The 27,224-nt window shown below is 42.9% G+C and overlaps 1 protein-coding gene across 4 annotated transcripts in view; it reads left to right on the top strand.

Moving 5' to 3' along the window:
• The first annotated feature begins 9,595 nt into the window (after nt 1-9,595).
• The window catches only part of lin54 (lin-54 DREAM MuvB core complex component), an 87,295-nt gene continuing 69,666 nt past the window's right edge, over nt 9,596-27,224 (top strand). For 2 of the 4 annotated variants that reach the window (XM_078401438.1, XM_078401429.1), the window contains exon 1: nt 9,596-9,749. The gene's annotated coding sequence lies outside the window, so the exon portion shown is untranslated. Of the gene's footprint in view, nt 9,750-24,840; nt 24,984-27,224 lie in introns of all 4 variants that reach the window. The other 2 variants (XM_078401419.1, XM_078401409.1) reach the window with 2 other exon arrangements.

The following is a 27,224-nucleotide window of genomic DNA, read 5'->3' as shown; positions in this document are numbered from 1 at the left end:
GAGCGCCAAGAGCGCCGCCCCCTCCCCTCCCCCGGACAACATCCAACGACAGCGCCACCTGCTGCCTGGAAGGCCAGCATTGCAGCTCCGAGAGACCACAGTTGGAACCTGGAGCATTTGAAGCATTGGACTTCCTCATAGCCTAGGCAAGTTGACCATCAATAAATCTCATGAGGCACCAACCTCATTGCCTGGTACTGTTCGTCACTTCAGTTCCTATTCCTATACTGACCTGTCTGTCCTCCACTGCTAGAGTGAGGCAAAGGCTCCACGCAAACTGAAAGAACAGCACCTCATATTCTGCTTGGGTAGCCCCCAACTTAACAGCATGAACATTTAATTCTCCAATTTCAAGTAATGCCCACCCCACCCTTAAAGAATACAACAGTGGACAAGCAATGGTCAGCATTTAACGTAACTATATATGATCTCCAACAAATGCGCATACTTTTAAGGCACAAAAAAGGCAACAGAAAAAATGCTCCAACCCAAAAAGATCAATCTAAGTAAGAGACTTGTGAAGATGCTGTGAAAATAGACTACCGTGGAAGCCAGACACAAAATGTTGGAGTAACTCAGCGGGTCAGGCAGCATCTTAGGAGAGAAGGAATGGATGACGTTTCGGGTCGAGACTGTTCGACTGTTATTCTTCAGACTGTTATTTTCCTACACTGTGGAAGTCAAGTCATTGGGTATTTTTAAGGCGTGGATTGACAGAGTCTTGGTTAATAAGGGTGTCAGGGGGTATGGGGAGAAGGCAAGAGAATGGGGTTGAGAGGGAAAGATAGATCAGCCATGATTGAATGGTGGAATAGACTTGATGGGCCAAATGGCCTAATTCTGCTCCAATAACATGAAAAATCAGTAAGTCTGAGTATTGAGAACATTTTAGAATTATGCAAAGGAGGCTCAGTAAAGAATGGGACATATGTAGAACGTGAGTAATCTATGGAGAAACATCAAAAGACCATAAATGCTTCTAGAAGTACATAACAATATTGAAAAGGTAGAGAAATTAAATAGAAATTTTATATCTGCCTTCATAGAAGCAGGCAAACAGAAATCCCAGAAATATTGGAGAACCATATGTTCAGCGCAACTGAAGAAATAAAACAAGTAGGTTTTGTTTGTGGAGTGTCTCCGAGATGGATTCTTAGAACAGCTTGTACTGGAGCCTACTAGGGAGAAGGCAATTCTGGATTTAGTGTTGTGTAATGAACCTGATCTGATAAGGGGACTCGAGGTAAAAGAGCCATTAGGATGCAGTGATCACAATATGACAAGTTTTACTCTACAAATTGAGAGGGAGAAGGGAAAATCGGAAGTGTCAGTATTACAATATAGCAAAGGGGATTACAGAGGCATGAGCTGGCCAGAATTGACTGGAAGGAGGCCCTCGCAGGGAAGACGGTGGAACAGCAATGGCAGGTATTCCTGGGAATAATGCAGAAGTTGCAGGATCAATTTATCCCAAAGAGGAGGAAAGATTCCAAGGGGAGTAAGAGACACCCGTGGCTGACAAGGGAAGTCAAGGACAGCATAAAAATAAAAGAGCAGAAGTACAACAAAGCAAAGAAGAGTGGGAAGCCAGAGGATTGGGACTCTTTTAAAGAGCAACAGAAGATGACTAAGAAGGCAATACGGGAGAAAAGATGAGGTACGAGGGTAAACTAGCCAATAATATAAAGGAGGATAGTAAAAGCTTTTTTAGGGATGTAAAGAGGAAAAAAATAGTCAAAGCAAATGTGGGTCCCTTGAAGACAGAAGTGGGGGAATTTATTATGGGGAAACAAGGAAATGGCAGACGAGTTGAACCGGTACTTTGGATCTGTCTTCACTAAGGAAGATACAAGCAATCTCCCAGATGTTCTAGTGGCCAGAGATCCTAGGGTGACGGAGGAACTGAAGGAAATCCACATTAGGCAGGAAATGGTGTTGGGTAGACTGAAGGCTGATAAATCCCCAGGGCCTGATGGTCTGCATCCCAGAGTACTTAAGGAAGTGGCGCTAGAAATTGTGGACGCATTGGTGATCATTTTCCAATGTTCTATAGATTCAGGATCAGTTCCTGTGGATTGGAGGGTAGCTAATGTTGTCCCACTTTTTAAGAAAGAAGGGAGAGAGAAAACGGAAATTATAGACCAGTTAGTCTGACATCAGTGGTGGGGAAGATGCTGGAGTCAATTATAAACGACGAAATTGCGGAGCATTTGGATAGTAGTAACAGGATTGTTCCGAGTCAGCATGGATTTACGAAGGGGAAATCATGCTTGACTAAACTTCTGGAATTCTTTGAGGATGCAACCAGAAAAATTGACAGGGAGAGCCGGTGGATGTGGTGCACCTTTACTTTCAGAAAGCCTTCGACAAGGTTCCACATAGGAGATTAGTGGGCAAAATTAGAGCACATGGTATTGGAGGTAGGGTACTGACATGGATAGAAAATTGGTTGACAGACAGAAAGCAAAGAGTTGGGATAAATGGGTCCCTTTCAGAATGGCTGGCAGTAACTAGTGGGGTACCTCAAGGCTCGGTGCTGGGACCACAGCTATTTACAATATACATTAATGACTTGGATGAAGGGATTAAAAGTACCATTAGCAAATTTGCAGATGATACAAAGCTGGGTGAGTGTGAACTGTGAGGAAGATGCTATGAGGGTGCAGGGTGTCTTGGACAGGTTGTGTGAGTGGGCGGATGCATGCCAGATGCAGTTTAATGTGGATAAGTGTGAGGTTATCCACTTTGGTAGTAAGAATAGGAAGGCAGAGTATTATCTGAATGGTGTCAAGTTAGGAACAGGGGACGTATAATGAGATCTGGGTGTCCTAGTGCATCAGTCACTGAAAGGAAGCATGCAGGTACAGCAGGCAGTGAAGAAAGCCAATGGAATGTTGGCCTTCATAACAAGAGGAGTTGAGTATAGGAGCAAAGAGGTCCTTCTGCAGTTGTACAGGGCCCTAGTGAGACCGCACCTGGAGTACTGTGTGCAGTTTTGGTCTCCAAATTTGAGGAAGGATATTCTTGCTATTGAGGGCGTGCAGCATAGGTTTACTAGGTTAATTCCCGGAATGGCGGGACTGTCATATGTTGAAAGACTGGAGCGACTAGGCTTGTATACACTGGAATTTAGAAGGATGAGAGGAGATCTTATCGAAACGTATAAGATTATTAAGGGGTTGGACACGTTAGAGGCAGGAAACGTGTTCCCAATGTTGGGGGAGTCCAGAACAAGGGGCCACAGTAAGAATAAGGGGTAGGCCATTTAGAACTGAGATGAGGAAAAACTTTTTCAGTCAGAGTTGTGAATCTGTGGAATTCTCTGCCTCAGAAGGCAGTGGAGGCCAATTCTCTGAATGCATTCATGAGAGAGCTGGATAGAGCTCTTAAGGATAGTGGAGTCAGGGGGTATGGGGAGAAGGCAGGAACAGGGTACTGATTGAGAATGATCAGCCATGATCACATTGAATGGCGGTGCTGGCTCGAAGGGCCGAATGGCCTCCTCCTGCACCTATTGACTATTGTTTAATAAAAAACTATTAGAGAAGTTCATCGGCCTCAAAAGTGATAAATCCCAACAACCCGATGATTTGAATGAGGTCACTATAGAGATACTTTGGTTATCATCTTCCAGAAAAATTATTGATTCTTGAATTTGTCCTGAAAGTTTGTCATGCTTGCCAAGCAGTAAATGTGATTGCATTATTTAAGAGAGGAGTGAGATAGAAGAGGGAACTATCAATCTGTCGGCCTGAGACAGGTAAAATTCTGGAACCTATTTCGAAGAATGATATTAAGTCCTTTGGAAAATAATATGACTGGAAAGTCTGTATGGATTTATGAAAGGGAAGTCATGTTTGACTGACTTATCAGAGTTCTTTGAGGATGTACCTTTGAGAGATGTGGAAAAGTGGCGGAGGTACATCTGGATTTTCTGAGGGCTTTCAATAAGGTCATGCATCAGAGATTTGTGAACTAATGTATATATGTAATGAAAAGCAACTGTACCAACAAGGATTGACCGTTGGTTAACTGCTAGAAAAGAAAAAATAGGAATAAAAGGGTCCTTCTCAGGTTTGCAACCCGTGACAAGTTAGGTATCACAAAGATCAGTGCTTGGACCCCACTATTAGCAATCTACATTGATGGCACAAGTATATTTCCAATTTCACTGGTGACCTAAAGAATGGTATATCTTTGGAATTCTCTGACCAAGGTACTTTAGAGGCCCAATCATTGACTGCATTGACAACATCATTCTTTGATCTCTGGATGTCAAGAGAGATAGGCCAGCAAACTGTTTAGTGGAGTATATCAGCGTTGATCCAGTTGAAAGATGGAGTAGGTGCGAGGGACTCAATGGCCTACGTAGAATCATAAAATTGTACAGCATGTAAGCAAGTTTTTGGCCCTCCACATCTATCACGAGACCATTAGACATAGGAACAGAATTAGCCCATTTGGCCCATCAAGTTTACTCCACCATTCAAGCATAGCTGATCTATTTTTTCCTCTCAACCCCATTCTCCTGCCTGCTACCCGTAACTGATGCCCTTTACTAATCAGGAATCATGCCTATCTGGGCTAATCCCAAAAGCCTGCATTCATTCCATACCCCTCTGTGATTTTCTCATTCAAGTACATGTCCAGATGCCTTTTAAATGTTGTTACAGTTCTTGCCTCCGTCACCTTCTCTGCCTCCATCACTCCCTCTGGAAGCTCATTCCTGATACCTTCTACTCTTTGTGTGAAAATTGTCCCCCTCAGACCTTCTCCCTCTCACCTGAAACCTATGCCCTCTAGTTCTAAACATTCGTATCATGGGAACCAGACTCTGGCTATCTACCTTATCAATACCTCTCATAATTTTAGATATTTCTTATGTTTTTGTGTGTTGATTACAGCTGAGGGAGAATGGTGAAGGCCTGTGAGACAACATCAAATAGACTGAAATGCTTCCTCATTTCAGGTTACTATTGTTTGACAAGTAACACTACAGTTGATCGACATTTAGCCAATAATTTTAAATGAGTAACTAATTATACCAATCTCCTTGTCCATGATAATTACAATAAATGATTACGGAAATATTACTTGGATAGGGCATATTGTGCATATTGGAATAACAGCCCCAAAGGTGTTTTGTAAGAATATTTTTTTAATACACATACATCTGAAGATACCATGATGGGTGCTTGTCCTTTATGGTGGATTTTCGATCGTAAAAAGAAAATTGGCAAGGAATTGCACAAAAACAATTACAAACCATAGTATTTTGACTACTGAAAGCAGAACTGTCAATGGTAGAGCAATTGACATGCTCATTATGTGAGAGTTAATGTTTCGGAGGGTGGCATGGCAGAGATTGTAGAAATTCAAGTGATGGGAAGGAAGAGGTTACGCAGAGATCAGAGGTGATGCATAATATTCCGCAAGGCACGGGCAACAACTTTTTTGGACCTCAAGTTTTTGGGGTATGGAACATAGGAGACTGTCTAAGGAATAAACAGATAAACAAGCCAAAGGCAGATGGTGGGTGACGTTTTTTTCTTTGGAGATGCTGCCTGACCCACTGAGTTACTCCAGCATTTTGTTTCTATCTTCGGTATAAACCAACATCTGCAGTTCCTTCCTGCACAAGTCAAAGGCAGAACTGGAATGAGGGTGGTAGCAGTTCCACACAGATAAGCGAAAATCCCCCCATGCTTCTCTCTGCACTTCATTTAAATCTGGCATCCATTTTAACATCATCCAACCCTCTGACACCTTGCGATTCTTTCATCGCCTTCTCCTCTGTCACTGAGCATATCCTAAATTTTGTTCCAAGTGGCTGAACTTCTCCTCTCCCTATCTCAATTCCTTATTTCTTTTAAAATGTTTATGAAACTAGCTTTTGCAAACTTTCATTATCCTCTTTTAATATTCCAGATTCCCTTCTGAAAACCATAAAGTGCTATATGAAGTGTTATGTAAAGTAAGTTGTTATATCCGATCACTGAAGGCAAATATTTTTCAAATGTTTTGGAATTCTGTTCCTGTCAACTTTATGAAAACATGAAAATTATGAAAATTAAACTGGCAGAATTGACGTAGCTAGGAATCCTATAGGTAGCAAATTGAATAAAAATTGATAGTTCAGGGATCCAGCAATGAGCAAGATCAGCCATATTGAAGCTCTGGGCCATAAAGCACACTGACGGCTCTACTTCCTCAAACGACTAAAGAAGTTCAGCATGTCTCCAATAACTCGTACCAACTTCTACAGAAGCACCATAAAAAGCATCTTATTGTGGTGCATCGCAACTTAGTTTGGAAGCAGCTGCATCCAAGTCCGCAAGAAATTGCAGAGTTGTGGATGTAGCCCAGTCCATCACACAGACCAGCCGCCCCACCATTGACTACTTCTACGTTTTACTCTGCTTCGGCAAAGCAGCCAACATAATCAATTATCTTTTGCACCCTGTTCATTCCTTCTTCTCCCTTCTCCTGTCAGGGTGGAAGATTCAAAAGTTTCTACCCTGCTGTTATCAGATTACTCTTTTATTATTCGTGTCATCACACAACTGTTTGCCAATAGCAAGCAAATTTTAGTGCCACGTCGTTGGCTTCTGCAAGTTCCTTTGCAGTGCATGTGTCATGCAACATGTCACAGCTCAGGAGATATTTCATAGTCTGGAGGCCCCGTCTGCAGTCGCAGTCTTCCCAGAGTTTGAGCCTTCTGGACGATGCACTGCAGTCCAGGAGATGGACAGAAGAGAGGATACTTCTGCGTGATTTCAAATGCTGAGATAGCAAAGGGTGGTCATGTAGGGGGTGTCTTTCATCCACTGATTGTCTGAGGCGTTCTTTTTGACTGGCTGCAGCTCTTCTGATTCAAGGAGGTGCAATGCTAGAGAGTAGGTAGATGTTGTCCGTCTTGGTAGGTTTCATGCATCCACTGATGCAGCGACAGCTTGTGTTTAGCACAGGATCAATCTTCCTTGCATGAGCTGAGCGCTCCCATACTGCGCAGGCATACTCAGCAGTGGAGAAGCAGAGAACCAGAGTGTCGATCGAATGTTTTTAGAATTCGCTCCACATTTTGAGGTACTCAGCTTGCTAAGAAAAGCATTTCTGGAGCTGACTTTTCCTTTAAGCTTGGTGATATGTGCTTTGTTGGTCAGAGATCGATCAAGAGTCACACCGAGATAGACTGGACTGTCACAGTGCTCCAATCTGACTCCATTCCATATGATCTTCAACCTTCAGATTACTGAATTGTCGTTCCCGAAACTAGAGTTTACCGATCTTCCAACCTGTCCATTTTGGACCTTGTACTTTTTCCTCTGTAAATTTCATGCTATCATGTAGTAACACTATATTCTACATTCTGGTATATTTTTCAGTACTTGTTTAGTTGTGTATGGCTTGATTCAATAGTTCTTTATTGTACCTATGTATAGTATGATTTGATTGGATAGCACACAGAGTTTTTTTCACTAAAATGCATGTTTAAAGATTAAGACTCAACATAAATCTCCTGATCAAGAGTGATCCCCATCCTCCCATGTGCTTTTGAGGCATAGACGATCTATAACAGCCACCTCAAAACACCTGGAACAATACCACTAAAACTATCTCTGTAATATCCTCCAAAACCAATGGCGAGGTGAATCAATGTCATTTTCTAGTTGAAAAAATGTTAGAGTTGTCTCCCATTTCAATCGTCTCGGCTAAAGACTAAATTCACCAAGCATGTTGTTTGCATGCTTTATACCAGACTCCCAAGTTAATCCAATCATCTCCAAGATCCATCATGGCAAGAGTTTACTAAAGGGGAAGGAGAAACAATTCAAGCATCAAGTGGTTGGACCACGATATATTATTGGTGATTTTCATCCCCAGAAACTTGAAGCTCTAAACCATCTCCACTTCAGCACCATTGACTGGTGAGTTTGCACCACCCTCATTCCTCAAGTTAATAGTTAACTCTTGTTTTTCTGACGTTGAGGAAGAGGTGGTTGTCTTACACTATGCTACTAAGCTCTATGTTTCCTTCCCTGTACTCTGTCTAGTCATTGTCTGAGATCCAGCCCACTACAGTGGTATCATTCCCAATCTTCCCAGTTTTTCCTGTCCCACTTGTGGCAGAGTCTGCAGGTCCCATTCGCCACATCAGCTGTCTCACAACTGGAGTGGCAGCAAATCACCATAAACGCCAAAGGTAAAACATAAATTGCTGGAGGAACTAAGCGGATCAGGTAGCTTCTGGGGTGGGAAATGGACAGGAGACATTTCTCTACTTCAGGCTGATCATGGTGTAGGGGGAGAAAGCCATCTGAGCCGCTGAGTTCTTCCAGCACTCTGTAGAAACATAGGAAATAGGTGCAGGAGGAGACCATTTGGCCCTTCGAGCTAGCACCACCATTCATTGTGATCATGGGTGATCATTTACAATCAGTAACCTGTGCCTGCCTTCTCCCCATATCCCTTGATTTCACTAGCCTCTAGAGCTCTATCTAACTCTCTTTTATATCCATCCAGTGAATTGGCCTCCACTGCCTTCTATGACAGAGAATTCCACAAATTCACAATCTCTGGGTGAAAAAGTTTCTTGTCACCTCAGTTTTAAATGGCCTCCCCCTTATTCTTAGACTGTGTCCCCTGGTTCTGGACTCCCCCAACATTGGGAACATTTTTCCTGCATCTAGCTTGTCTCGTCCTTTTATAATTTCCAATCTTTCCTCATATGACAGTCCCTCCATCCCAGGGATTAACCACGTGAACCTACGCTGCACTCCCTCAATAGCAAGGACGTCCTTCCTCAAATTAGGAGACCAAACTGCACACAATACTCCAGATGTGGTCTCACCAGGGCCCTATACAACTGCAGGACTTCTTTGCTCCTGTACTCAAATACTCTCGTTATGAAGGCCAATAACGTTAGCTTTATTGAAGGCCAATAACGTTAGCTCGTTAGCTTTCTTCACTGCCTGCTGTACCTGCATGTTTACTTTCAGTGACTGGTGTTTTGCAGTTCCTTGTGTCTCCGTAAACAGTGAAGTACCGCCTGAGAAGCAACAGCAGGAAGACACAACTGCAGATGCTGGAGTAAGTGAGCAGCTCGCAGGCAGCGCCTCTGCTCAGCATCTGCCCGGGACGGGACTCTTCCTCATACACAAGATGCTGGAGCAACTAAGCGGCTCCAGGAGCATCTCTGCTCAGCGTCTGGACTATTTTTCAGACACAAGATGCTGGAATAACTGAGCGGCTCAGGCAACACCTCTGCCTGGCATCGGCTCGGTCGGGCCCCTTCTTGAGACACAAGGTGCCGGAGTAACTGAGCAGCTCCGCCCGGGTCGGGACCCTTTCTCAGACTGATGCGATGACCGACAGACAGAGCGCGGGGTTGGGGCGGGACACGATGACGTGAGCGCGTTGGATGAGCGGGGCCTGGCTGCCTGCACGCGAGCACGTGACGTGACGCGGGAGCGCGCGGAGTGGCCGCCAGCGTGTGCGCAAGCGAGCGAGCGAGCGCGCCTGGCTGCGCGGGAGCGGGCGGGCGCGCGCGCGTGACGGGCTCCGCGGATCGCACTGGTATTATGGGATGCGGGACGGGGGAGGAATGGCGCTGGGCGCGTGATTTTGAACAAACGCTCCGTGTCCCGGCGACCGCGGCTCAGTGAGAGGGCGGGGGAGCCGCCTCCGCTGCCGCCGTCACCACCAGGCCCGGCCCGCAGCACCGCCAGCCTTCCCGTACACCAACGCCGGTGAGTTGCTTGGCAGCGCAAGCGGCGCTTGGGAATGCGGGTGTGAGTCTCCCGGCGAGTGGGGCGACGGGGTGATGAGGCGGCGGGGAGGAACGGTGCCCGCTCCACAGCATCAGGCTGGATGGAGCCCGCATCCTCACAGCTGACACCTGGCAGTGAGTGTCGCTCGGCATCTCCGCTCCAGGAGCAGTCACTCGATCCGGTGCCCTTTGCTGCACGAGCAAACGATCCGGACTGGATCCGGTGTCTCTGCTTCAGGAGCAATCCCTCGATCCGAACGGATCCCGGTGGTTCTGCTCAAGCTGCAATCCGTCGATCGGGAAGGAATCCGTGTCTCCGTTCCGAGACCAATCCCTCCATCCGGACGGGATCCGGTGCCCTTTGCTCCAGGAGCAACGCGTTACACTGTTTCTCTTATCGGCCTTTCAGACTCTTGTTCCCGTTAATCCACAGACAGTATTGTCCTTGTCCTGTCTCCGACACACTTCTCCAATGACAGTTCTCATAATCATCCACATCCCCTCTGTTTTGTTTGAAACTCGTTTCCAGCCCCACCTCTCTAGACCCGTCAAAAACACATCCTCGACACCGGCCGGGGAGAGAGAGAAACTGTCTCTGAGTCCAAGCGTCTCCACCAAAGTATATCGTATAAAATTAATACTTTTGGGGAATATAATGATTCAGGTCATCATCCTGATTTGGTTTCCGATTGTAACGCAGGTATTTTACAGCTGCTTTGCACTTTGTGTTCCAGTTTTAGATTTCGTTAATCCAAATTGTTGTTCTGCCTGCACTTGCGTCAGGCGATAGGTAGATCTGAAGTAATCGCAAAAAAATCATGTAGTTTTCTCTCGGCCCCTGACAGTCATCCAGAGCTGCGATTGCCCCCGGGAAAAGGGATTTGTGCAGTAAACGTTATGAGTAATATACAGGGCACTTCGTCGATTAGCTCCAGTGTAGTCTGGTTTATTCGCTTTGACCATTTCCTAAGCTGCCAGCTATTTGAATTGGAGGAAAACAATGGTTTTTTTTGTATTGGAGTTGCTAGTGCACATCTGTTGAGATTTTGCTTGCGGCAGGTAGATTATTGTAACTTTTTGGGTGGGTGGGGATTGCGACAATGGCATTGGATGCTGTTTGAGGACTTTATTTGGGATGTTGTATTTCCTGTTGAGTTGTTTTCGCGGTTTTTTCGTATTATTTTGTGTGTCTCTCAGGCTCGCACTGGCCCTGCCTTTCTCTGGAAATGCGATGACGAGGTGAAAATGGCGGAGCTTTCGAAATGCTATCCCTGCCTAATAATACACTCGAGCCAAATCCAAAAAGCTCGACACCCTTGTTTCCTTTTTACCCGGCTAGTACAAATATGAAATTAAACATTCTTTCTTGTTTTGTGCGCACCGATAGTTCAATTATCAGGCCTGTTTCTACTGCCAAACATAAACCGTATGGATATAAATAAAGGCCTGCCGTTCAATCTTTGAGATCATTTGGAGAGACGTGGCTCTCCAAGACGCAAAAACGTGTGGTCAGATTCCGCCTTGAAGGTTACGTTTTTAAGTTGTCGAGCCGTCTACTTACCTGTTCCAGGAGTAAATAATACGATACATTGAATTACGTGCATTTTTTTTAGAGAAAACAACTGTAAATTGTCATTTCTATGCTTTCCTCTATATCAATAACCAGCAAACATGTAATTTATGTGAGAATCTTAATTCCATGATTTTTTCCCTGTACTCCGGTCAATGCTGTGCATTAAAGAGCGATAGTACGTGCACACGAACTATCCTTCAAAAATATGATTGCATTGTGGTGTTCACATTTACAAATATCCGAATGCGAGTGCTACATTCAGTGGTCCTGTTTCAGCAGGGAGATAATGACCTACTAAAGAGCCGAGGTATTATCGATGGGAGTGAGTATTTCCAATCGTTCAATGAAGTATTACACTTGAGCATTACAATGTATTTATATACCACGTTTTGTTATGTAAGAGTATGGGTCTAGGTTTTTCTTGGCGATAGGATTCCAGAAGATGGCCAAAGTGTTGTTGAGGAAGTACATTTTGAAAATACTCTGTTAGTATGCCCCTTTATGTCTGACACCTATTGTGAGTTGTTCATTCATTTGTTAAATGCTGCTGCTACATTTGCTATCTTTCTACCTGCTGGAACTATTCCAGAGCATGAAGGATTTTGGAAGATTGCATATACCATCTCTGCACCCATGGTTTGGAACCATGTGATGCAGAGGATCTGGTCCAGAGATTTTGTTTGGATACTACTTTTCTTCATGGATTTCCATTGGCATTCTCATCATTGGGCCATGGGTCCTCTTTCACTGTTCCCAACAGTGAAAATGCGCATTCATTTAATTTCTTGCACCTGTCATTCCATTATTCCTCTTAATTTTCTTTCACCCGCAAGAGATGTGTTGTTTTTGCTGTTCTCTGCCTTTTTTGATAACTCACTGTATCATGCTTCCCTGCAGAATGTTTTGGTTAATTGATATGATCTTTAACTTATTGAATCTTCTGGCCTGTTTTTGACAACATGGAAAAAATGCTTCATTTACTATATTTCTTTGTTAGCCTCTGGGAATAGTCCATTTATGCTGCATTGAATGGAGTATGCACATGACTTGGGCGACTACTAAAGTCTTGTGCTACTCAGCTTGCTCCAGTGCTCACCACAATATTCAACCTCTCCTTGGCCAAGTCCGTGGTCCCTGCATGCTTCAAAAGATCCATCATTGTACAGGTCGGTGCCAAAGAATGCCTCTCCAGCGTGTTTAAATGACTACCGACCGGTGACCCTCACCTCGGTTGTAATGAAATGCTTCGAGAGACTAATCAAGAAGCACATCTGTGCCCTCCTTCCTCGCAACATGGACCCACTACAGTTCGCATACCGTCCGAACAGGTCCACGGATGATGCGGTCTCCCAGGTTCTGCACATCGCTCTCTCTCATCTGGACAGCCAGGGGGGCTATGTGAGGATGCTGTTCATTGACTTTAGTTCAGCTTTCAACACAATAGTCCCCAGCAGACTGGCTGAGAAGCTGCTGGAACTGGGGCTTAGCACCCCTCTGTGTGCCTGGGTCCTGGACTTTCTCACCACCAGGCCCCAAGTGGTCAGGATGGGGGAACACACATCTAGCTCCCTCACCCTGAACATAGGATCCCCCCAGGGTTGCGTCCTTAGCCCCCTACTGTACTCCCTGTACACACGTGACTGTGTGGCCAGGTTCAGCTCAAACTCCATCATCAAGTTTGCTGATGACACTGTGGTGGTGGGCCGGATCTCCGACAATGATGAGAGGGCCTACCGGGAGGAGGTGGCTGATCTGGCACTCTGGTGTCAGGACAATAGCCTCCTCTTGAATGTCACAAAAACTAAGGAGCTGATTGTGGACTTTAGAAGGGCTCAACATGCCACTGGAGATAAATGGGTCTACTGTGGATAGGATGAGCAGTGTTAAATACTTGGGAGTCAACATCAAAGAGGATCTGACATGGGCAACGCACATTGCCGCACTGGTGGGTAAGGCAAAGCAGCGCCTTTACCACCTTAGATAGTTGAGGAAATTCAGAGTGTCTCTGAGGATCCTTCATTGCTTCTACTCTGGGGCTGTAGAGAGCATCCTGTCCGGCAACATTATAGTCTGGTTTGGGAACAGCTCTGCCCAGGACAGGATGGCCCTGCAGAGAGTAGTGCGTTCGGCAGAACGCACCATGGGAACTACACTCGCCCCCCTGCAGGACCTATACATCAGGAGGTGCAGATCCAGAGCAAGCAAGATTATGAGGGACCCCTGTCACCCCAGCAACGGACTGTTCCAGATGCTACAGTCAGGCAAACGCCTCCGCTATCACGCTGTGAAAACGGAGAGGATGAGACGGGGTTTCTTCCAACAGACCATCAGGACTGTTAACTTTTATAACTCCAGGGACTAAATTTTGTCTTCTCTGTATTAACTTTATTTATATGCTGTAACTGTAATTCTTTTTTGTGCACAATCTGCAGGCATTGCCACTTTCATTTCACTGCACATCGTGTATGTGCATGTGACAAATAAACTAAACTTGGAACTTGAACTTTTATTTGATTCCTTTTATTCCTTGTGTTCATTTACTATATTTTATTCCTTGTGTTCCTTTTATTTTTCTGATGTAGTTACACCTTCTTTAACTTGTATTTGATGAGCTCAGCTGCAAAATCCCTCAAATATTATGCCAAACTCTCTCAAGCCTTATAAGATCTATTGTTCAGTTTGTACCACAGTAAAGGCTATCTGTTCACTTTCCAAAATAGCATCCCAGTTTTTGTGCCTTGTTTATAGTAAATGCGTATTTGCCATTGCATAAAAATGTCTAATTTTCAAAGATTTGTCAGCCTTCCACATCACTTGTTGATGCGCTGATAGTAATATTGCAGGGGATGTTGACTGCTTCTAATTCAGATTCTGCTGGAGACAATACTGTGATGCAATAGAAATGGGCATTTTAGCGCATGTAAATCCATGACTGCTTTCTGCAGAGCAATCCAAGCAGTTCCATTCCCCAGCTCTATTCCAATGGCCTTGTATTTATATCCTTCAAATGCTTATTCACTTTATTTTTAAATCCTTGATTGCCTCTCTTTCCACCAACCTACAGATAGCACGTTCAAGGCCATTCTACAGAAGAAAAAATATTTCCCATTCTTTTCACTTCACCCCAACCTCCCTTTTTTTGAAAGATCCCAGATGAATGGTTGAGGAAAATAGAGATAATCTATGAAATTTATAGGCTGGTGAGTCTTAAATTAGTGGTGAGGAAGTTAATGGATAGGATTCTTTGGGTTAGGATTTACTTGAATTTGGAAGAGAATGGACTAGTTAGGGACAGTAAACGTAACTTTGTGTGGGGTAGGTTGTAGTTTAATTGGGTTGTTTTTTGAACAGGTGACAAGGGTAATTGTTGAGGGCGGCCCCGGGGATGTTATTTACATGAATTTTAGGAAACCATTTGACAAGGCCCTGCACTGAAAAATAATTCAGAAGATTACAATGCATGGATTCATGGTGACTTGGTGGTTTAGATTCAGAACTAGCATAGCCTTCACCATTACCCTTTGCCTTCTATGGGTATAATTCTGGCTTTAGGTCTATGCCCAGTGGTGATCTGAGACCTCTGTTGTTTGCAGATGACAACAATTGGAGGAGTTGCAGTTTATGAAGAAGGTTGTCAAAGGATACAGTGGGATGTAGATCAGTTACAGATAGAGGAGGAGAGATGGCAGGTGCAGTTTAATCCAGGCAAGAGTGAGGTGTTGCACTTTGGGATGTCGAATGTAAAGGGAAAATATGCAGTAAGTGACCAGACCATTAACAGCATTGATGTATAGAAGGATATCAGGGTCCAAGTCCATAGCTCCCGGAAAGTGGTAACACAAGTAGGTCGAGTGGTAAAGTGATATCTGCATTGTTTTGACTGTCACAAGCAGGGCTTTATGTTCAGTCATTATTTTTTGTAACATCCTATGGTTCAATGGTGCTTTATTGTCAGAAATATCCAGGTATAGTGAAATTCCATTTTTTTGCACATTGTTCAATAACGATTTTGCTATACATCAGAGGTATCACAAAATGCTGGAGTAACTCAGCAGGTCAGGCGGCATCTCAGTCTGTAGAAGGGTCTCGACCCGAAACGTCACCCATTCCTTCTCTCCTGAGATGCTGCCGGACCTGCTGAGTTACTCCAGCATTTTGTGATACCTTCGATTTGTACCAGCATCTGCAGTTATTTTCTTACACTTGCTATTCATCGGTACAATCATACTGGTACAAGAGTTGTAAGAATAGTATATTACGCTGAGGCAGTACCACAAGAGTTGCCAAGTTTCCAGTGCTTTTTTTGACCTTCAAACTTCAGTCATTAAAAATGTAGAGTCTTAACTTGGCCATAAAGTCCCGATGTCCTGGCGATGGAGTTGTATGGGTCTGAGTTATAAGGGTCGGAATGGCCAGGCAATGCTGTCGATGTCCTTCACCGCTGTTCTGCCACGGCAGGTGTCCAATCCGTACGCTCATCCGACCTCTGGGGAGCCTGCCATGTCGTCTGATCCATGCGATACTCCGGTTGCTGTAGGGCCTCCAGCAACCCACTCCGCCGATATCCCGACCTGCAAAAGCACCATCCCCTCACCTCACACGGCCACTGCTCAGCCTACATGCCTTAGGGTGCCTCCTGCAGCTGACCTCTAATCCCTCTGTGTCCCCCTGCTCACTGGCACTGATCATCTCCACTGTCCACATCCATCAGGTCTTGGGACGCAGTGCAATGTTTGAGCACTTGCAATTCAGGTCACACATAGCAGGAAAGATCTGATTTCTGTGGAGGAGGTGCAGAGGAGTTATAACGATATTTAAAAGCAAGCATAGTTGCTTGTACTATGTTCTATTTGCATATGGATATGGAGGGACGAGCTGCAAATCCTAGCTTCTCTGCTCTTTTTCTTTTAGATTTGTACACTCAATCCCCCTGTGTCAATCTTTTCATTATTTCCTATATTAATGTCCTAATGGTTCTATGTCCACTTTATGACAGCACGTCTACTGAACTCTCATCCCTTGCTCCCATTGTTTGAGTTGAAATCCTATTTCTAGTTTTGGTTTCGACCATCCCATCTGTATAGTTCCCATTTTTTCTAATTGTGGTGCTGGTGCCTCGGAGCCCAAACGCACTCTACCACACCAGTCTCTGAGCTATATATTCACTTCTTCTTTGTCCCGTGCCAATTTTCACTTGGCTTTGGTAATAATTTGGATGTTATAACTTTTAGGGGTTCTGCTTAATTTGGAGCTTAGCTCGTTGTACTGATTATGCATAACATCGTCCTTTGTCTTGTGCATGTTGATACCTACATATACCATGATGACTGGTTCCTTCCACTTCCATCATATATTTGCTTACTCAGCTCCTGAACTCTGGCACTCAATACATAACACAGCCTTCAGGAATGTTGTGCTTTGCAGCAGAAAACAGTAAATTCCCCTGATTGTAATCTTTTCTCCGCCATTTAAATGGCTTTCTCTCGCACTGGAGGTAGGGTACTGACATGGATAGAAAATTGGTTGACAGACAGAAAGCAAAGAGTGGGGATAAAGGGGTCCTTTTCAGAATGGCAGGCAGTGACTAGTGGGGTACCGCAAGGCTTGGTGCTGGGACCGCAGCTATTTACAATATACATCAATGACTTGGATGAAGGGATTAAAAGTACCATTAGCAAATTTGCAGATGATACAAAGCTGGGTGGCAGTGTGAACTATGAGGAAGATGCTATGAGGTTGCAGGGTGATTTGGACAGGTTGTGTGAGTGGGCAGATGCATGGCAGATGCAGTTTAATGTGGATAAGTGTGAGGTTTATCCACTTTGGTGGTAAGAATAGGAAGGCAGATTATTATCTGAATGGTGTCATGTTAGGAAAAGGGGACGTACAACGAGATCTTGGTGTCCTAGTGCATCAGTCACTGAAAGGAAGCATGCAGGTACAGCAGGCGGTGAAGAAAGCCAATGGAATGTTGGCCTTCATAACAAGAGGAGTTGAGTATAGGAGCAAAGAGGCCCTTCTGCAGTTGTACATGGCCCTAGTGAGACCGCACCTGGAGTACTGTGTGCAGTTTTGGTCCCCAAATTTGAGGAAGGATATTCTTGCTATTGAGGGCGCGCAGCGGAGGTTTACTAGGTTAATTTCCGGAATGGTGGGACAGTCATATGTTGAAAGACTGGAGCGACTAGGCTTGTATAGACTGGAATTTAGAAGGATGAGAGGGGATCTTATCGAAACGTATAAGATTATTAAGGGGTTGGACACGTTAGAGGCAGGAAACACGTTCCCAATGTTGGGGGAGTCCAGAACCAGGGGCCACAGTTTAAGAATAAGGGGTAGGCCATTTAGAACGGAGATGAGGAAAAACCTTTTCAATCAGAGAGTTGTGAATCTGTGGAATTCTCTGCCTCGGAAGGCAGTGGAGGCCAATTTTCTGAATGCATTCAAGAGAGAGCTAGATAGAGCTCTTAAGGATAGCGGAGTCAGGGGGTATGGTGAGAAGGCAGGCGAGGGGTACTGATTGAGAATGATCAGCCATGATCACATTGAATGGCGGTGCTGGCTCGAAGGGCCGAATGGCCTACTCCTGCACCTATTATCTATCGTCTATCTCGTATCATTAGCTCATTGATGGCCATTTTGTTTAACCATGTGTATTTCCATTTCTCATCAGATTCTTTAGACAATTGCAAAGGCAGATATTCGTGCATTCCTGCCCTGATCTACTTGCCTGCCTCACTTGCAGCTGCACTCTCCAATCTCTAATCACTTCCTAAATTAGAGGACCCTATCTTAAGGATTGTGACCATCTCCTGATATAAAGCATCCAAGTAAATCTTACCCTGGAAGAAGGATCCCAACCCATAACTGTGGATGTCCATTCCCTCTCCAGATGCTGCCTGACCTGTTGAGTTCCTCCAGCACTGTATTTTGTTCTAAATCTTACCTAATCCTAATGTACCCCTTTGTCTGCAACTCGATTTCCAACTCAATGACTCTTAGATGAACTTCTGTAAACTAATGTTTCTTCCTGCAGATGTTTTTGCCCCAAATCACATTGATATTCAGGGCTCCCATGTGCTGACCATGATACATTAGCATTCCTGGCATCCTTAATGTGCATTAATATAACTCATTTGGTTTATGAAATTAATTGTTTTCCATTTTGATAGTCTTATCTTGCCACCAGCTCTATACTGTTTTAAACAATGGGAATGGAGTAAATTGGGAATCTATCTCCCACACCCTTTTTAAACTCTATTCCTGTGCATTCTTTGGAGCTATATCATTGAGTCTGTATTACCATCCTCATCATCTATATACTAAAACTCTCGTTTGTTTGTACAATACAATATATCTTTATTGTCATTGTACAGGGGTACATCAAGATTGGGAATGCGTCTTCCATACGATGCAATAAATTAATTAGCTAATGTATAAATTTATACAACCCAGTGAAACAAAATTAGAAACAGTTTTAAAACAGTATAAAGTTCAAGTAGGTCTGTGCCGGTTCATTGTGCGATGTGACCATCCGGCTCAGCAGGACCGGTTTATAGCAGCTATGGCCCTGGGGATGAAGCTGTTCCTGAGTCTGAAGGTGCGGGCGTAGAAGGCCTTGTAGCGTCTGCCCAATGGTAGAATTTTGAACAGACTATTGCAGGGGTGTGAGGAGTCTTTGTGAATGCTGGTGGCTTTTCTGAGGCATCGTGTGTTGTAGATGCCCTCCAAAGCTGGTAGCTGTGTTCCAATAGTCTTCTGAGCTCTATGGACTACCCGCTGAAGAGCTCTCCTCTCTGTTTATTTGTTCCTGAACTACAGCCAAAACGGTATACAATAACGCGACAATTTTAGGCCCACCTTACTCACCGTCTAATGGAAGAAATTTCATTGAAATCGGTGTTATATATTTAAAGTTATTCACATTTTAAAGTTTAAATCTATCTCCTAGGGAGGGAGGGAGGGGGGAGGATAAGGGGCGTTGAGGGGGGAGGGGAGGGAAGGAGAGGAGGGAGTGGGGGGGAGAGGAGTGGGTGCCGCACCAGTGCAGGAGCCGCACCAGTGCAGGAGAGGTTTGGGCCTCTCACTTCTCTGCATTAAATTATGCCCTTTTGTCTGCCAATTGTTTAAGCTTATCTGTGTCCTTTTACAGTTGATAGGTATCATTCTCACTGCTGGCCAATTTGATGGAAACAAATGTTATAATTTGACTAGTGGAATATCCAACTTATTTGTACATTTGACCACAGAATTGGTCTTACATTAAACCACAGAAAATACAATGTCTGTCATTCTTGCATCTAGAACTTGCCATTTTGTATCCTTAGGCTAGTTTTTGTTTTCTAGGATGACACTTAGTATTGTATTCCATGCACCTCAATTTTGTGATCAAGTCTTTTATGTGGTCACGTGTTTCTGTGAAAATTTGTAAAGACATTGCCCACTGCATTCCATTCATTAACCTAATGGGAATAATAGGAAAAAGCTAACTAAACTTTGAAAGCTGTTCTGCCTTTCATTCAGAATTCCAAAGATTTACCACAGAGTGTAGATATTCCTCAATTCTAAACAGACTACCACTTATTCTGAAACTGCGCTCCAATTCCTTGGCTTCTTGGTGAGGGGAAGCATCCAACCAGCATCTACCGTCAATCCCTTTTCAGAATTATGTGCGTTTTATTGTGATTTTCTATTTTTAACTTTAGGGACTGCCATCCCAGTACACTTGGTTTCTCTTCCTCGAGTAAATCTGAAATCCCTGGAACCTGTCCAGGAAATCTCCACTGCACTCTCCGCCTATTGCAAGTGCATTCTTCCTTAGGTGGTTAGTGCAAAACTGTACTCCACGTATAGTCTAACCGAGACTCCTTCCTTCATTTTTGCAATTCTGCTTATTTTGTTATCCTGGAAACTTATATTTTGCCCCATGAGTCGAATTGCTGAGGTAGAACTCAATCGCTGATTCCTGTGGTACCCCATCAATCAGGCCTACTGACCTGAGAAGTATCAATTTGTTCACACTGTTTGCTTTTTGTGTGATATTCAATTTCTATCCTTGTTAGTGTATTGATCCTGATTTTCATGCACCCTCACTGGTTGACCAACCTCTTGTGTGAGACTTTGCTACTCTGTTAAAAAATCCAATTAGATTTGTCAAAGGTAATCTGCCTTTTTCAGATCCATGCTAAGCTTCCACAATTAACTCAAATTCTGCCAAAAACCTATTAATATTTTTTTCTGATTTATTGCTTTTAAAATCCTACCACAGTCACTGATATTAAATTGAACAAGGGTTCTTGTTCAGTTTAATATCAAATTTTGCAGATATTCCACTGTCCAAAGACCATTATCTGCCAGTCCTTTGGACAGCACAGTCTTCCACTGGGAGCCCTTTGCTTAGCTTGTCAGTGAGGCCAACTGCAGCATTGGGCATATCTTAATATGACTGGCTCACTGGTGCAAATTAATTTTGCCCGACCCTTTGATTATTTACTAAGTATCCTTAGTAAATAATAGCTTACAAAAAGAGTGTATAAGTTTATAGCATTAAATCCTAATTTAAAAAAAGGGTAACCATGGCTAATAAGTAGAACGCAGTAATAGATCAAAGGGAAAGGCTTACGTTAACAACAGTGCAGAATGCCTAAGAATTGGGAAATTCAGAATTCAGCATAGGAAGGTGAATAAGAATAGGAAGGTGAATAAGATGCTGATAAGAAAAGGGAAAGTAGAATGTAGTGTGAAGCAACTTTAACCTGTTTTTTTTCAACATTCTATAAGAATGTATAATGAACCACATCGACTGAGGTAGAAGGAATTATATTGACAAATAGGAAACAGCCGAGAAGTTAAATTAAATTTTGCATCCTCCATTGCTGAAGAAGACAAGACAAATAAATTGTGAACAGTAAATCTAAAGGGAAGAGGTGCAGAAAGAAATTAGCATTAGCTTCTCTGTTACATTTGTTTTAAATTAATGTGACTAAAATACGATTGAATTCCACGGCTTTCAAACAGGCTGTGATGAAGGTCATAGCTGCACTGGTTGTCATAATCCAAAAATGCAACCCCATTAATTAAGCAAAGAGGAAGAGAGAAAATGCAGATGAGTTAGCTAATGATTAGCAGGGAAATAGCTGGCGTAGTATGAAGGTGTGGTAAAAGGATGCTTAGTAAATAATAATTAGGTTGGGCAAAATCTTCCTAGATTTATGGAAAGGTGATCAGATCTGAGTTTGGCATTCTACGTAACACAGTGAACATGACATTTAAATTTTCAGAAAGGCCTTTCACAAGGTACGTTGCAAAGTCATTAAACAAACTAAGAGTTTATTATGACAGTCGGTAACAGACAAGTGTAAAATGAAGATTAGTTAACAGAGCGAGGGAATGGTGGAATATATTTACCAGGGAGACTGAATAGTAAGATGCCACAAAGATCGATGATGGGGTTCTTGGTACTGGCAATCTATATCAATGATTTGGATATAAGATCAGCCATAATATTCCAGTTTGACGGTACAATGCTAACGGCAGTGTGGGTTGAGAGGAAAATTCAGAGGGGCTTCAAGAGGACGTAGACCAGTTAAGTGAATGGCAAGGATATATAGTAGGTGGAATGTAATATTGTAAAATGTAAGGCAATCACTTCATTAGGAAAAAAACAAAGAGGTTGAAACTGGGTGTTATACACAAAATCACAAAGTTAACATTGCAGGTAAATCAAGCAATTAGGTAGCCAAATGGTATGTTGGCATTTATTACAGGAGGATTTGGGTATAAGAGTCAATATATTTTACTGTATTACACACTGTCCTGGTTAGGCATCCTTGGAAATTGTGTTGAGATCTGGTCTCCCAAAGGAAGCAGATCCGTGCAATGGACCAAGTACAGCAGAGATTCACCAGATTGATTCCTGGATAAGAGGAGTTGTCTAATGAGAAAGACTAAGTAAACAGTGCCTATAATCTCTTTGGTCTGGAAGAATTATGTTATTAAGATGTTACAAACTTTTATGAGCTTGAAACAGTATATGAGGGTTTGATACTTCCCCTGCCCAAGGTATGCAGAGCTAGTCACAATCTCAAAGTATGGGATAGACCATTCAGGATAGTATTGAGAAGAACTTTTCCAAGAAGGTTGTGAATCTTTGAAATTGGAACTCTAGCACACTCAGTTTCTAAGTTTATTTTTAAAAAAGGAATAGATTTTTCTACTTTAAGATAATTAAATAATGAGGCTAGTGCATAAATTAATGCAAAGGGAAAAGATCAGTCTGTTGCACGGTGGAGTACATATGAAGTAAATAGCCTACTTTTGTGTCCTGTACAGGTAGATTGGTTTTTGATGGCTCTGGACCAAGATTCAACGGCTGTTAGAGTTGGAACTGTGTTTCAAAAAAAAAAGTTATGCTTAAGTTAGCTTTATTAATTCAAATTGACTCAAATGTTTCCAACATTCTATGGCATCAAGTCTAAGCAGGCAGGGCTTGGCTTTGCAGGCTGATATATTAGCTTTAGAGCTGGTAAAGATATGGAACTTGATACTGTCCATTTGGAGAACTCCACCATGTCGTTCAGGTGACTGAAGCAGAGTGCTCTGAGTAGAATACAGCACTTCAGCCTAAATTCAGCAACAGCTGCATGGGTTTGTATGCTGCTAGATCTAATTGTTCTCAAATTTCCTTAATACGAGGATTGTGGTATGATCTACCCCAATCTTTCTACTAAAGAAATTTGAAAACTATTTGTAAAACTGTAAATAAATGTTTTTCCATTTTGTGGAAGAAGACAAAATTGTGCACATTCCTTGCGTGTGTAAGTGAGTGGTAATATGGAAAGATTAAATGTAAATGTATGGTTGGTAGTCAGTGTGGACTCGGTGGGCCAATGGGCCTGTTTCCATGCTGTAACTCTCGATCTCTAATCAATGTTTAGTTAAGCTACATGATCACAAACTGCTCCTTTGTCTCTTGCTGTTACTGGTCACTATATTAAAATTGTACCCATATTCCCTGTCAATGTAATTAATTATCTTGGGAGGATCTGGGCATTTATCAGATGCTTCCCTAATCACAGAGGAGAAGTAGTTAATAAGTTGGAGAAAAAAGAAAATGTTACTTGCAAATGCCATTTCTCCACAAATAACATGATCTAAATTCTCATTTTTGTACTCGCTTCTCATCATCCCATTCTCGGAAAGATAATGATTGCACGAGAGATGCATAGGTGGGCGCAAAGTTGTTGCCAGGACTAGAATATTTCAGCTGTGAGGAAAATGTGCACAGACTAGGGTTATTTTCTTTGGAACAAAGGGCTGAGGGGAGATTTATCTGAAAAGTGTATTTGAAGTTCAAAGTGGAAAAATAAAACTGTGTAGTAGTTATCCCTTCTCTTGTGACTTCTGATATCTAGACTGCCTGCAGAACCATGAACCTGGGGGGATCCTTCAAACTGATTTGTAAGCATCCTTCCGTAGGCGACATAATTTGCATGCCTGGTGCTAGACTTCTGAAATAGACAATCTGAGCTCTGTTGTGTGAGATGTAATGCTGGGGCTTTATAAGGCATTGGCAGACTGCATTTGGAGTATTATGAACAGTTTTGGACCCATATCTGTGGAGGATGTGCTGGCGTTGGAGAGGGTCCAGAGGAGGTTTATGAGAATGATCCAGAGAATGATTGGGTTACCATATGATGAGCATTTGACAGCTCAAGTTGGAGAAGGAGCATTAAGGATAATGTTGAGAACCTTGAGGCCATGCATTGGGGCCACAGAATGCCTTCATAAGCAGCAGAAGGAAAGCAGCTCTTCAACCTCATTCAGTCAGCCTGCATTCTAGAAATTCTACAAATTTGTCGTAACACACCAGAGAGGCTAATAGTTTCATATTCCTGGGTGATAACTCAGAAGACCTATCCTGGCTGGGTCCAGCACGTAAATGTGATCATGAAGAGAGCGCTCTAGCACTCTACTTTTTTAGGAATTTAAAGAGATTTGGAATAATCTTAACAAATTTCCACAGGTGCACTGTAGAATGTAATCTGATTAGCATCATGGCCTGGTGGTGCAATTCCCACACATAAGAACACAAAAGGCTGCAGAAAATGTTGGACAGCCCAGTCATGGAAAGCATCTACATGAGCCACTATCTCAAGAAGGTAGCATCAATCATAGATTCCCACCATCCGGGGCCATGCTTTCTTCTTGCAGCCACCATCAGGCACAAGGTACAGAAACCTGAAGTCCCACACCAGGAACAACTACTTTCTTACATCCGTCAGGATCTTGAATTGACATCTCAATCTTAATCCTACTTCTTCAGCAGAATACTATAGAGCACGTCTTGCGCCATTATTGACTTGTTTTGCAATTGTTTCAACTAACGTCTTTTTATTTTGCAGTCTTTTTGTTTTCACCGTCTTGTAGAATTTATGTAATTTTTATAATTTATGTTTTTGTGTGTTTTCTGAATCTATGTGCCTGATGCTGCCGCAAGCAAGATTTTCATTTTAACTGTACTTCACCGTACTTGTGCGCATGACAATAAATTCAAGTTGACTTGATCAACAAACAAAGTGCTGGAGGAACTCGGTGGATCAGGCAACTTCTGTGGAGGGAAATGGACAGACGACGTTTCAGGTCAGGACCCTTCTTTAGACTGATCAGTTTCCATCAGCCGCCTTGGAATCTGCAAAACTAGAGTGGTCCTCTATTCCTGGGCACAGTAAGAAAAATTAAGGGATATGGATTGAAAGGATACAAATCTCTTACCAGAGGGGTCAAATCCAAAGGGAATAGGTTGAAGTGAATAGTAGAATAATTAAAGGATAACAACATTTTTCTTTCAGTTAATGGTGGTAAAGGTCTGGAGTTTATTGCCTGAAAGGACGGTAGAGACAGAAGCTCTTAGGACGTTTCAAGTGTACATAACTTTTTTAAGAGCTGTATCATGCAGAGCCACAGATTTTAGATGGAAGAATTAAACTGACGATCTTTCTTGACCACTATGGACACAATAGCTTGCGTGGCATTCTGAATTTGTAAACATTCTATTATTTTATTTTTTTGCCAAATCAATTACTTCACTGAGACGATTATAGAATGCATAGCTGCTTTTTATGTATGGCCAGTTTTGTTAGACCCCCCGCCCCCCTCTAGATCTCCAACTTCAGCAGCAATGTGCAAGCTCAAAGTTATCCTTTTGCCATGTCTTCAGTTGACTCTGTCATTTACCTATCTTTCTTTTTTGTTGAACATTCTCTCAGTGGATCCATCTTCCACAAGGTCAATGTCTTGCTCCCTCAACTTAATTTCATTTAATTCCTAACTATGGTAATCGATACCCTAAACACCCGACTCCGACTCCTTGATTTCTTGTGTCTCCGACTCCAGCAACACCAAAATGACTCCGACTCTGGCTCCACGATTCCGACTCCAACTCCACAGCCCTGATGGCAACCACCCATCTCTGCTGGGTAAAACTGTGAATTGGTCCAAGCATTGTGCATTCTGTTGGCAAACGTTCATGACTCCCTTTTTAAAACCAGGCTCCATTTTATCTTGCATAGTGAAGATATGCCCAACTTCCCATTTCTTTTCAATGTCTTTTGACGGAAGGAGAGGAAAAGCTCTCGCATCATTGAATTGCCAACATAGAAAGCTACAGGCTAAGTGTCTGAAATTGTAAGTCATCTAAATGAATACATAATGGGCATTGACAGGAAAGAGCTTCCTGTTCTGTATGACTCTATGACATAGATAGAGCTCTTAAGGATAGCGGAGTCAGGGGGTATGGGGAGAAGGCAGGAACGGGGTACTGATTGAAAATGATCAGCCATGATCACATTGAATGGCGGTGCTGGCTCGAAGGGCCGAATGGCCTCCTCCTGCACCTATTATCTATTTGAAATCTCACTTTTGAGTTAGACACAGATGCATTAAATGGCCAAATATATTGACCTGTTTTGAGGGTGTGGGATTTATGGCATCCAAGTTAACATTGAACAGTTTGTGCTTGGTTAGCTCCAAAGGTACCTGCCTGGGATTGGGGCAAAAGATGTTGCCCAATATTTTGGCAATGATCAGATGGTGAAGAATGGGATTAAATAAAGATGTTTGCATTAATGGGGAAATAAGGATAATAGAGAATTGTGGAGAATTGCAGAGGCAGAGAACTGTGGGAGGATTTATGCACCATGGTGATAAGTGTTGAAGAACATTACTTGGTGCTTATAAGCTTGATTATGGACATGGACTGGACCTAGATCCATAAGGTAGCTTACAGTGTAGATTGAAGCTCAAATCTGATGGCCCTAGAGACCAGTTAAAAGCAAAAGTGAAAACATGATACCCTTTCATATTTGGCACTTACCCTTTTTCATCTCTCCCTCTCCTATCCAAAATAATTTAATGCATGCGATGCTCTCATGGTTTTGGCACAGTGGAGTGTACCCTGTTTTCTTTGTGCTAATAATGAACCTTTTTTCTATTGGGCTTATTTTTTGCTTACACATTCTGGAACAATGCCATGATTTAGATTTAATGGGGAGTGTGCTTAAATACTTGAAACATCTTGTCCTTGTTAAGTATTATGCTCATATAAGGACCATGCTTAATGCATGCATTCTAACTCGGTGCACCTATGAGCTCTGTAGTTTGGCATCTACCACCTGACCTTTATATTCAACAAAGTATAAAACTACTTTGACTGATCAGTGTTCATAATTGTTTCATAATTTGTAGCTTTAATTATTTCATTGGTTTTGTTGCATATGAAGAGTGTGTATCCCAGCCCTGCTATGTCAGTTTAGTTTAGAGATACAGCATGGAAACGGGCCAACCAAGTCTGCACTGAGCAGTGATCACCCATGCGCAGTTCTA

This window comes from Rhinoraja longicauda, chromosome 1 (genome assembly GCF_053455715.1).
Source record: "Rhinoraja longicauda isolate Sanriku21f chromosome 1, sRhiLon1.1, whole genome shotgun sequence".
Taxonomy (NCBI): Eukaryota; Metazoa; Chordata; class Chondrichthyes; order Rajiformes; family Arhynchobatidae; genus Rhinoraja; species Rhinoraja longicauda.
This window is presented reverse-complemented; position numbering and strand designations above follow the sequence as displayed.